The sequence below is a fragment of the Eptatretus burgeri genome, chromosome 9 (genome assembly GCF_056783735.1).
Source record: "Eptatretus burgeri isolate ZD-2024b chromosome 9, Ebu_testis_v1, whole genome shotgun sequence".
Taxonomy (NCBI): domain Eukaryota; kingdom Metazoa; phylum Chordata; class Myxini; order Myxiniformes; family Myxinidae; genus Eptatretus; species Eptatretus burgeri.
Window position 1 is genome coordinate 51,665,282 of NC_140969.1, and position 12,756 is coordinate 51,678,037.

General features: G+C 40.3%; 1 protein-coding gene and 1 long non-coding RNA gene across 4 annotated transcripts in view; one reads left to right on the forward strand and one right to left on the reverse strand.

Moving 5' to 3' along the window:
• The window catches only part of LOC147020122 (gamma-2-syntrophin-like), a 458,024-nt gene that overhangs the window by 119,913 nt on the left and 325,355 nt on the right, over window positions 1–12,756 (forward strand). The gene's annotated exons all lie outside the window — the stretch shown is intronic.
• LOC147020123 (uncharacterized) overlaps window positions 9,559–12,756 on the reverse strand; it is a 29,527-nt gene continuing 26,329 nt past the window's right edge. The window contains exon 2 of the long non-coding RNA XR_015061647.1: window positions 9,559–9,970. This is a non-coding gene — a long non-coding RNA (uncharacterized LOC147020123). The remainder of the gene's footprint in view (window positions 9,971–12,756) is intronic.

The window sequence follows — 12,756 nt, forward strand, 5'->3', positions numbered from 1 at the left end:
AGAGTCAAGTGTGGCATAGAATGTGTCCTTCACAGTGAGATCACTCGTCTCAGTCGAAGCATCGATAGAGACCAGGGAGATGACACCCAAGGAGTGACGAATCCTGAGTCTCATAATACGCTCGTTGACTGGTCTTGCCTCAATTATCATTGGAGTCAGCTTAATGGACACAGCTACAGCAACTCCTTGGGCATGGTAACCATTACAGCAACCAGACCAATCGTAGGTGTAACCACCCACCATGATCTCACCACAATCCGGTTTCCGAACCTCACAGGGTGCTGCAATTCTGGAATGTTACCCTGTGGTTTCCCTCCTATCATCAAAGATTGGGGGTCCCGTTAGGCTTTGCCCCAATCCTGTCATCTGGTGAGCTGCCATGCGAAGGGAGGCTGCACAGGAGGTACTCCCTTGGAGTGGTTTTCAGATTTATTTTTGCTTTTGGTATGTTTTGCGGAATGAAGTGTTTTTCAGTGGCTGGAGTGTAAATCCTGCCTCCAACCTCCTCGTAAAAAGTAACTCAACTGCAGGAGGATGTCCGCAGACACAGTTGGGCATGAGATATGGATGGCTGTTGGCTCACAAGGAGCTCCTCCACCCTTTGACAGGCTTTGTTTTTAATCCTGCTGGGTGTCCACACAAAATACACAAACCAGGAGACAAATGCTACACAAAATACACAAACCAGGAGACAAACGCTACTCAAAACTTCACAAACACCACACTATACAATTCCTGGCAAGGTTCTGCAATCTTTAATTGCTCTTTTTCTTGTGAGTTATGTTTTCTTTCGGACATTGAAAATTGCACAAAATTAATTTGTATTTTTGTTATCACTGTTTATTTAAGCCGCTGTCACACCTTGACGTTTTAGCCAGCATATGGCAACGTATCAAAATGTATGTAAAACGCTGGCGTACGCTGAACTATTGAACTTTTTTTTTCCAGTTTTGGGCGTATTCATAACGAGTTGGACATATGCATAACGTATTAGTAACGTACACAGAACGTTTCGATAACATATAGATAACTTTTACCAACGAATGCTGAGCGTGTTGTCGGCGTTTACAACGTATGCCCAACGATAGCTATATAGTCTAACTTATGCATAGCGCGGCAGCATATCGCCGACGATCACGTGGCGTAGCCTATTAAAAGACTGTGGCTCGACGATTCAAATCATAACCGCACTCGACATCGAAGTGTCAAGCCGCTGTCACCTTGACGTTTCAGGCAGCGTATGCTGACGTATGAAAAATTTGCCGAATACGCTGGCACATGTCGAATACGTTATGGGTAAGTTTTGTATATGTTAAGAGCACGCTGGCATACGTCGTAGTATGCCGAGTACGTCGACAAATTTTAAGCATGCTGAAAATTTTTTGACGTATGACGCATACGCTGGCCATAAGTTGTAGGCAAGTTACGCGATCGTTGACACACGTTACTTGTAAGTTACTCATAAGTCGAAACGTGTTGAGGTAATGTTTAGCGTACCCGAAACTTATTTCTAACCTATGAGTAACGTGCTTTGAACCTATGTGTAACGTATCTCCAACGCATATTGACGTATGTAGATGTATTTGACGTCTTCCGGACGACCACAGAACTTACTGAACGTGTTACTAACTTACAGCTACCGTATAATGGCGTATTGGCAGCGTTTAGGGGAATTGGTATATAAAAATGGGCTTCACAGGAGGAACCAGTCAGTGTTCCAGATTCCATGGTTTTTTTTTTTTGTTTGTTTTTTTTCTTCGGCATGATGGTGATGTTGACACTTCAATTTCTAGTGCGGTTATGATTTAAATTGTTGAGCGGCAGCCTATTATGTTATATTATAACCACACTAGAAATCGAAGTGTCAACATCACCGTCATACCGAAGAAAAAGAAAACATGGAGTCTGGAACACTGACGTTAAACATTACCTCGACGTGTTTCGACTTATGAGTAACTTATAAGTAACGTGTGTCGACGTGTGTCAACAATCGCGTAACGTGCCTACAACGCGTTACTCATAGGTTAGAAATAAGTTTCGGGTACGCTAAACATTACCTCGATGTGTTTCGACTGAGGAGTAACTTACAAGTAACGTGTGTCGACGTGTGTCAACGATCGCGTAACGTGCCTACAACTTATGGCCAGCGTATGCGGAACGTGTGAGTCATACGCTGGGATACGTCAAAATTTTGAGCATGTTAAAATTTGTCGACGAGCTCTGCGTACTACGACGTATGCCAGCGTACTAGGACATATGCCAGCGTGCTCTTAATGTATACAAACTTACGCATAACGTATTCGACGTGTGCCAGCGTTTTAGACAAATTTTTCATACGTCGGCATACGCTGGCTAAATCGTCAAGGTGTGACAGCGGCTTTAGAAATATAATCGATATAAGTCCCTTTTTCAGTATTTTTATCCCATGGAATCTTTGTGATAATGTTTTTAGTGATGCAGTTGCCTTGAACATATCTCGTCTTGGTTAGATTCTCAACCTGGCTATAAACTGTCTGATTGGTGCTTCACAAGCAGGGTGTTGTCATCAGAAGGTGTGTCGTTCCTCAATTTGATGTGAAGCTTGGTGTCCTGTCTGCTATCATGGACATAGGAGATCCAAAGGTGTCTTTTGATGAAGTTGCTTTCTCACTGGCACCCTGATCAATTTCCAAATTCCTTCCAAAACCGGTCGAGTCGAATGTCAGGCTAAGCCAGCTGCTTCATGAAAGACTTGTGCCAACAGTACATCTCCATGAGAAGCTGACTCAAAGCAGACATGGTGATACCATGATTAAGAAGATGAAGAAGGTATTGGAGAGGTATCATTCAGCCTACTGTTGACTTGTCCTGTCTGTTTGTATGTTGTCATTGTGGTATACCTGTACATGCCAACTTACCCTGAGTGACTCCATCATCGATGATTTAGGGATACATAAGTAGCATCATGTTTATTCCTTTTGGTTTTCCCACAATGGAATGAACGCAGATTTTTTTTCCTCATTTTCGTTGGCTTTTCACTTCATGATTAAATCGTTTTTAAACTATGAATGCACTGGAGGCATACTTAATTGAATTCCAGGTAGAGGCCTTGGAAACATTAACTTGGAAAGAAAGTTTCAAAGCTATCTTAATTTCCAGTCCCTGAGCCAGCTTTAAGATAAATAGTTTTTCTGTGAATTTTATTTGATTTCAATTAAGAAGTTAATAAGTACTGAATGTACAGCATTTAATGTTTTTCTTTTTTCAATAAAAACTCTAATGATAAGAAATTGCTCCCAAGCCTACTACGACCACTTCTATAATAGCCAAAAATAATCCCATCTTCTTACAGGATCAGCGAAACTAGCTAGCTACATTGGCCCAAGTCTTTTGCAAACCTCCTCGCTGGGCCTGATATTCGGAAGCTGAATTTGTTTTTTATTGGGTTTTACCGCTCAAATGAGAGTTGTTACATAAATCATGCATACACAGGCAGACGGAGACGCCCAACAACACAGGACTTAACTTCAGACAAACACAGCTGGTGAACTTGGAGAAATGATGTTGCTCACCCTTACATTGCAGTTGCAGGAGAGGACATCATGTGACATTGCTTCTTTCTATGCAGTGATCAAGACAATTAAAGGGAGAATTTCCCCTACCCCCAACCCTTGAGATGTCAAGCCATTTGCACAGGATTCTGGCAATAACATGCCAACTCTTCAGAAAAGACACCATCGGATCTTTAACATCCACCAACTGATACTTGCAGATGAGAACCATGCTAAACATCCACTTGAGGGACAGGCCCCTTTTATGATTCAATGTTCCCATTGCAAAACACCAATCCAATAATTATCTTTTTAAATTGTTCAGCCAAGAATCGACTCAGATCAGACAGCTCAATGCTATGGCTGCACTATCCTGTCAGATGGAAATCGTTTTTTCCTCTCTCTACAAGTTCAAGGCTCATGAAGGGTATGAACTAGTAATAGGGCAGTGGTGCAACTCTTAAAAACAATTTGCAAGTCAATGAACAGACAGACAGACAGACAGACAGACAGACAGACGTAACCTGCAAGCAAGCAAGTTTTCATGGAGGTAAACAATATTGTGGATATGGATAGTGGATGACTTGAAATGGTGGTGCACCACCTGATCGAAACCCTGAAGGGAAGAATGCTATAGCACAGCCTCTGGAAGATGCTTCCACATCCTCTAGAAATGAGGAACAAAAAAGTAGAGCTGTGCAGTCAGCCTGTAATTGGTAGTTTAACCAAGAGGGTTAAATTGGAAGACCAGAACACATATACCCTGTGAGTTGGTAAGAGTCAGAGGGCTGAGAGAGCAGAAGAACTAAACCATAGGAGAGATGGTTAAAAAAGAAAGAAAAAAAAAAGGGGGGGCCATCGACCTGCCTGTGATGTGAGAATGGCAGATCTTGTACTTCTGCCTCATCCTGGGAGATACCAATAATGTTGAGAGTTTTATTTTCTATGGAATACAGGAGAAGCACATGTGATGCAGGAGCACCAGTCCATAAGGGGAGCAGTAGTCCATTGAGCTATGGGCAAAGCCTTATAAATTGAATATCTTGAATAAATGACTAAGGATGTCTAGTTTGTGGCTGGCTTGAGAGACCTGCTTTATGATAAGGTTGACCCAGGAGAGGCAATGGCTAATGGTAAGACCTAGAAGTTAAATATATGGAACCTTTTCCAGTGGATGACCATGGATATTCTGAGTGAGTACATTTTACAACCCTCTGCAGCGATCGAGTGAGACTGTGACATTTTTCAGGATTGAAGACGTGTTCCATTAATCAGACCAGCATCAAATCATTTCCAGATCAACAGAGACTGATGTATCTAGTATCTACCATTCAGTGGAATGGCGGACAATACAAAACAGTGTGGAGCTGTCCACAAAAAAGAGGAGGGTTTTCAAGAGCATTGGAGAGGTCATTTGTCAAGATGAGGAACAACACCCGTGCTAACACATTGACTTGGAGAACTTAAGGAGGAGAGGGTTCCATTGGTAGTAATGTGTTGACTGTGTGAGTAAGTGTAGGAAATCAGAAATCCAGGTATGAATTATTTCTCGATTTAATCAATTTTATTTTTATTAGCTCTTTGAACCCTTTCAAAAAGAATAATAACCCAAAAGAATAGAAGTGTCTTCAAAACGAATGACGTCTGGATACAAATGACCAGACATCTATTTTTAAGCACAAGTCAGCAGACAAAATTTCTCTGACATGCAACCTTGTATGCCACAGACAGAGCTTTGCAAGCAAAGCAGGGTGTCAGAATGTAATAAATGTATTGAATGTTGTAGATATATCCATCGAGACAGTCCTGATGCTTTATTTTGAGATTTCAGGGCTTCATTTATTGTTGAGAGAGGAGCAGAAGCATGTTCCAGAGTTCAGCGACTGGGACAGAATCCAAATTGATTGAGATCAGGCTCATTTGAAAACAGGAAAGACTTGACATTGGTAACGATTATGGATTTCATGACTGCTTACATTTGGAAACTCTTCTTAGTCTTCCATGAGCTTCTCTCCTGTAAAGAAAAAGCAAAATAAATAAATGCCCACTCATCTGTATTTGAGGGGGGCAGTAATTGTACCATTCTTATCAATGAGAGGGATAATTGTTGTTTTCCAAGGAGATGGAAGTTGGCCAAAGGAGGATGACAGGCTGAAAAGAGCAGACAGAAAAGAAGACGGAGTAGCAGAGCAGGATTTGAAAACATTGGCACTGATGCCGTTTAGGCCCAAAACCAAAGCATGGTCAAGGTTGCACAGAACTTTTTCTACCTTCTCAGGTGAGAATGACACAAGGTCCAATCGAGAGTGGGTATGAGGGGATAAGATGGGTGGGTACAGAACGGGATGGGTTGGGGACACTAGATTTGGAGGCAATTCCTCAGTCTCTTCAATTGCATTATTCCCTCCACAGCTTCAATATAGTTGTTCACCACCATTCCAAGTGACCCCCCCCCACAATCTACAACCATTATATTATTTATCCCTCCCCTCCCCAAACCCACCTCATTTTGTGTTTTGCAGTTTGTTCTTCCCTTTCTGTGATTGAGAGTATGTGGCTGTATCCATCTCCCCTCTCACCTGTGTCCTCCCCTCACTCTCATTCTTCCACATGTCCCTTGTTTTTTCCAAGTCTCCCTCTAATTTCTCCCTCAACCTGCTGTTGGTGGGTTTCCACCCTCCCCCTCTCCCTCTCTATTTCTGCTGTTCTTTTCATTCTGCTGCATCCTGATCCATTCTGTGTTCCCACTCCTCGACGAGCCTTGACATCCTACACAAATAAATCCTTGCAATTTCAGGTTAATTGGGAATTGCTACAAGAACATTCAAATTTTCTTTTTAGGCATTTCAACAGAATTCCAGGTTGTCGACGTGAGAAAAGTTTTTCGTTTTTCTGTTTAAATGTTCAGAATGACAAAGTGGCTGGTTGTTTTATAAACTGAAAATATCCCACACACCACATTAAATCACCTCCAAAATCAAAAGCACTTGACTTCCGATACAGAATGATGAGTGTGTGGATGTAGTTTTGTTTCCTGTCTCGTGAAGATCGCTTCAACAACTAAGACTTCCAGACCGGATCTGTGCTGCCTGTCTGTTGTTATTTTTTTTTTCCCCTGTGTTGTTAATGGGTTATGAAGTTGCTTCCGTGTCTTACCTACCGCACCTACTTGGTTGTGCCGTGTGTCGAATTTGAAATTGTTTCTCTCGTCCTGACACATTAGCTCTATTCTCTCCTGGGTGACTTCTTCTCACACTTTCACCCTATTATCTCTATTATAATACCAAGATTGCACACTAAAAACTTGGCTCACCGTCACACGATCCCGATGAAATTGCTGTGGCACTTAGCGGACATGCCGACAATGTTTGGGAAGTCTTGGCGTTCCATAGTACCACTTGCATTTTGCACAATGCGTATTTTTGTCATTACCCATGTACGGTCTGTCGTCTGCTACCAGCTACGTTGTACTGCTATCCCATGCATGTGCACAGGTATCGCTAGTACTTCTTTATATTCTTCTAAAATATTCTCAGGGACAGCAATCTTCCCTCTCACAAAAAAGATTGGTCTACCATCTCCACATCATTTTATGTTGAGTAAGCCTGGGAGTACATTCACAAAAGCGTACCTTTTCCTTCACACTGATTTGTCCCATGGCATATGTGATGATGCGGTCACTTCACTCTGGTACACTGAATTTTGTGGGAAGGTAGTTGCGGTCAAGCAGCTTGCTTTTTCAAAATGTAAATCAAACACAACTGAGGGTTTCGGTCAACCATAACGTTTAAAATATGTGCGTGCGCGCGTGCGTGTCCTGAGGCATGCCAGAAAACATCACTTTGTAAATCTCAATACTGAACTCTCTAACCAATCTCCTTCCTCAAAATCATGCTGGTGATTTGTCTAGTCCATCTTTGGTGAATACTCACCATTCACCCTCACATCATATCATGCCATATCAGCAGACTCTGCCCTTGATGTTTGTCTCACTGTCAATTCTACCTTGCTCTTCCATGAGCCTTGCTCATGTAGACAAAAAGAAAAAAAAAAAAAGCAATTCCATCATGTTTGGCCTTGAAGTGGTGCCTAGTAGAATGCTGTGACCTCCTTCAACACAGCAAACGCTTTGAGAAAATTATATTTTTGAGGAGGCAGAATGAAATGAATGTCAGAGTTTCACATTAACTGAGTTGCTACGAGTCGAACTGTAAGACATTGTTCATTATGCCAACAAAGTTAGACAACGATGCATGAAGTAGTGAGAGAAGATACAGAAAACGGAATGTGACAGACAAACAGATGCATCGCCACCGTTTGTTTATTCATACAGATAATTAGTGAGACAACTTCAGAGGAAAGTCCATGTCACTCGGTTGTCTTTTCTTGCAGTAGATAAGATGAAAATTCTTCGTTCTAAGAAGCTGAAAGTTTGCAAGCTGCTTCGCTTTGTTTTGAGGAAGAACTAATTGCATTTTGATACAATTCTGGAAATTTACACTTTTTGAAAAGGTGTCTAATTTGAGTACGAGTGTTACGTGTTTCAACAATAACTCAACAATGAGGACGAAGAAGGTGGAACTTTGCACATATCTTGATTGTAAAGAATCTAAAAAGATTATTCCTTTGTCACATTTGGCATAATCAATTAATCATATCCCAAATTGTTATCTCCCAAGAATGAAAAGCCAATTTGTCCAAAATAAAGGAAATTTTTAAAAAATGCTCACAGTAAAGTATCCGAAATAACCAATTACAGTATTCGGCCCAAGAGAAGAACTTAAAAGCACAAAAATTGAAGCAATATCAGAAATTGATATGTTTACCTCCTGAAAATTGTATCACATGTATGCCAAATTTTACAAAGACTAGACTGCTACTTCATTATGATTCCCATCATGTGTGATTTACTGCAGGAGAAAATTTGGCCCAAGTCTTTCAAGAACCAAGTGGTCCAGCCTGACACTCGACTGAAAGTAATTTGGGCAGGAAATTGCAATCTTTTCAAGATTCTGACGATAAGTCACTTGCTCTTAAAGAAAGAGATTATTGGATAATTTATGAGCAGACAGGACACCAATATTTCAGTCAAATTGAGGGACAATGCACATTTTGATGCAACGCGTTGCCTGCAAATCAAAAATACTAAGTCTGTAGTCAGGTCAGGATTCAAACCTGGATGAGAGAGGTCAACAGTAAGCATGTTACTCCTGTACCATTTTGTCAGACCTTTGAAAAATAATAAAAAAAGAGTTTGAAACACTGAAACTTTGTTGCAATTTTCAGTGGTACAGTATAGTGAAGGTCCCAAGGATCAAGTATGCAGCTGAAATACAAGTCGGTTTCTTAACTCTCGTTTATCTACGGGTTTTCCCAATGCATGTGCAGTGACTCCACACCAATGGTGTCCTGTGAATGTGTGTTACTCCATCAGCATGACGAGATTGAGCTGTTTTCCCCTTGGCTCTCTTTCTCTGCTTGATTAACGAAGAGTTGCATTAACTCATGAAGTGCATGTCCATCTGAGAATTCGGCTCACGTTACATATTTCTCCATATAAATGGCCCTTACAGGATTAATGTTAGCCAATATTTGAGCTTGTATAATAGCTGTCCATTATTTCATTCTGAATTGCCTGTCAGTTGCTTCACTGTTATTTTTATATTTTTGTCACGAAGCATCACAGATTATTCCTTCTCCTTTCATTCATTATTCCCCGGCATGAGTGAATTTACCACATTATGGTAAATTCCATACTTCCATAACTGCTCATGCAGCATCTTCCACGCTTCTTGTTCCAATGAATTGCTGGTGAAGCTGAAAATATCCTTGTTTTGCCATCATGGCCTTTCAAATATTGAGGGGAAGCTTGTCACCCACAAGAAATTCCTTATGTGTTCAACACTCTACTTGCTGAACTGTTCATACATAATATCATGCTGCCAAGAACTCCAGTCTCGACTCACAACTTTGATGTATCGTGCTCTTATTCAGCGCTAGCTCCTTATCATTTCTCAAACAGGATGACTCGCTTGCACTTGACATGCATTTCAACAAGGCAGCAAATAGACATTTTACACTCATTTCAACAAGGCAGCAAATACAGGCATTTTACATGCATTTCAACATGGCAGGAAATAGACATTTTACATGCATTTCAACAAGGCAGCAAATACAGACATTTTACATGCATTTCAACATGGCAGGAAATACAGACATTTTACACTCATTTCAACAAGGCAGCAAATGCAGACATTTTACATGCATTTCAACAAGGCAGCAAATACAGACATTTTACATGCATTTCAACAAGGCAGCAAATGCAGACATTTTACATGCATTTCAACAGCAATTTCCAAGGCAATGTGTGACATATTCCACCTGGAGACAAATGGTCCTGATAACATGCAACTTTCTTGAAAACTAAATGCAGCAAAACACTGTAAAACAAGTAAAAGAGCAATCAGAGATTACAGACCCTCGCCAGGACTTGTTTTGTGTAGTTTTGTGTAGTGTTTGTGTACTGATGTGTTTCATAATTAATAAGAGACAAACCTTGAACTGCCACTTTGTAACTGCTGGCAGTGATGACCGGGTACCAAGACGTCCTGCTTTGATGCAACCCCGCTTTGATCAGACACTTGACCCTGACCCTGACCCATGACATTTATTCTTATTCAACTGAATTTAGAATGGAATAAAAATAGATTAAATTCAAATCAAATGAAAGACCAAATAGGTACAGTCTTGCATTGGAGTCATCAGAAGGAACCCACCCAAGCAAAAAGCACATATGAAGTCATCAGGAGGAACTTGGATAGGATTCACATTTCAGCTGCTTCTTCTTTACCCTCAAACCCATCCAAGCACGGCCAAGTGAGCCTTATTTAAAAAAAAATAATGTTCTAAAATAAAAAAGTACCCAGATCAAAAAAGGAAATAATTATGGCTGCTGGATCATGCGTCCGATCAGGTTGAAATTTTAAATATCTATTCCCATCACTACTTGATCATAACTGTGCAGTTTCACGTCAATTGATCAAGTGGTTGAAGAGAAATAAAAAAATTTAAAGATTTTTTTCTCAATCCAATATGGCTGCCAGACCACGTGACATCAATTATTTGTAATTACCCTGGTGGCTCCAAGGCTTGGGGATAATTTATGTGGTTTCCCCTTGATCTGTCCAGCCATTGTGGAGAAGTTTTTATGTGTTTTAAGGTAAATCCAACATGGCTGCCAAACCATGTGACCAATGATGTCATATGTGTGAACCTTTTGTTCCTCATGGATAGGCGGTCATGCATGTGAAGTTTTGCCACGATCCGTCTCGCCACTTCAGAGGAAATTTTTTTCTTCCAAACAATATGGCTGCTGAATCATGTGAGCAATGACATCATCAAATTTTTTACTGTGGACCATTTTATCCCGAAATGACCCTCAAAAATTTTCAAACTGATCAGATGTTGCATTCTACATATGCATGATGTCATGACAAGGGTATCAATGATGTCATTAAAAAAACGCACTCATTCCCCATGAGGAGTACTTGCCATGTGCCAAGTTTCAATTTTTTTCTTTGGTGTGGTTTCAGAGATACAGAGGTCCAATTTTTTCCCATTTTTCCAATGTGGTTGCCACACCACATAACCTATGATGTCATAATTATGAAGAGGACACTCCAAGTGAGTATTTGCTCACTTTGGTGAAAATTTGATCTCAATCCGACAAGCGGTTGTGAAGAAAAAATCTGAAGTTCTGTCTGGCTAAACAAAGAAACAGACAAGTAAATGAAAAATCACTCATAGTGACACTTGGCAAAACAGTGCAAAGTCAAATAGCACTCGGTGGAGCGCATACCTCTGCCAAGTGGAACAGTTCACGTTTTGTGTCCCACTGATGGGCTGGATCCGAAACAAAATCTTTTGGCCTATTTTGACCTTTTGGCCTATGATCACCTCAAATTTAATAGGTGGTTGAATTTATTGACCTGATAAGTAAATCCTTTTCAAATTTAACATCAATCGGATTAAAATTGAGGATTTTCAAAAATCTGGGCCAAATTGGCCTTTTGCCTATTTTGACCTTTTGGCCAATGTTCACCTCAAAATTAATTGGTGTTTCAATTCAGTGACCTGATATGTAAATCGTTTTCAAATTTCAAGTCGATCAGATGAAAATTGAGGCTTTTAGAAAATCTGGCCTTTTGACCTATTTTGTCCTTATGGCCTAGGTTTACCTCAAAATCAATAGCTAGTTGAATTCAGTGACTTTATATGCAAATTCTCTTCAAATTTCAAGTTAATCAGAGTAAAATTGTGGATTTTCAAAAAGTTGGCCCAAATTGGCCTTTTGGCCTATTGTAACCTTTTGGCCAATGTTTCCCTCAAAATTCACAGGTTGTTGAATTCAGTGACATGATATGCAAATGCTCTTCAAATTTCAAGTTAATTGGATTAAAATTGAGAATTTTAGAAATTTGGCCTATGTTGACCTTTTGGTCTAAGTTGACCTCAAAAATAATAGGTGTTTGAATTCAAGTGACCTGATATGTAAAAGCTTTTCAAATTTCAAGTCAATCAGATGAAATTTGAGGATTTTAGAAAATTTGGCTCAAATTGGCCTTTTGGCCTATGTAGACCTTTTTGGTCGACCAAATTTTACGAATCTTCAATGCAGAACTGTCGCAGGAGTCAGTGATATTAATCTCTGAAAATTTCAGATTGATCGGTTGAGTGGTTTGGGCTGGAAGGGAGCGGACACACAAACAAATACACAAACAAGCAGTCATAGACTGGTACTTACGAAATCGTCAACTTGACCTCTGACCTTGTCTAATAAAAGCTGTCTCTAGAGAAGGTAGCAACGCAAACCAGAAATTTCTACGATGATTCTGCACCAAACCATCAAAAATCGTAACATCGACTGAAGCAAAAATCTCCATTTCTCACGCAATTATTTTATATTATTTTATCAAAGTCACAAAACCGTAATATTCGGCCATCCACCAACAATCTTTACATAATCCGACGGCTTAGCGAGTCAGGCATGCGACGATAACCTTTATTGGGATAAAAATGACTTTTAAACACCATCTTTATCGAAAACACCGTCAGCGCGCACACGCAAAACCTTTACGTGATCAACGCCGCCTCTGCTCAAGTGCACTGCCCCACATGACGACCCGTGACGCGCGAGTGAAATATTTTTTATACAATCTTAAAACGT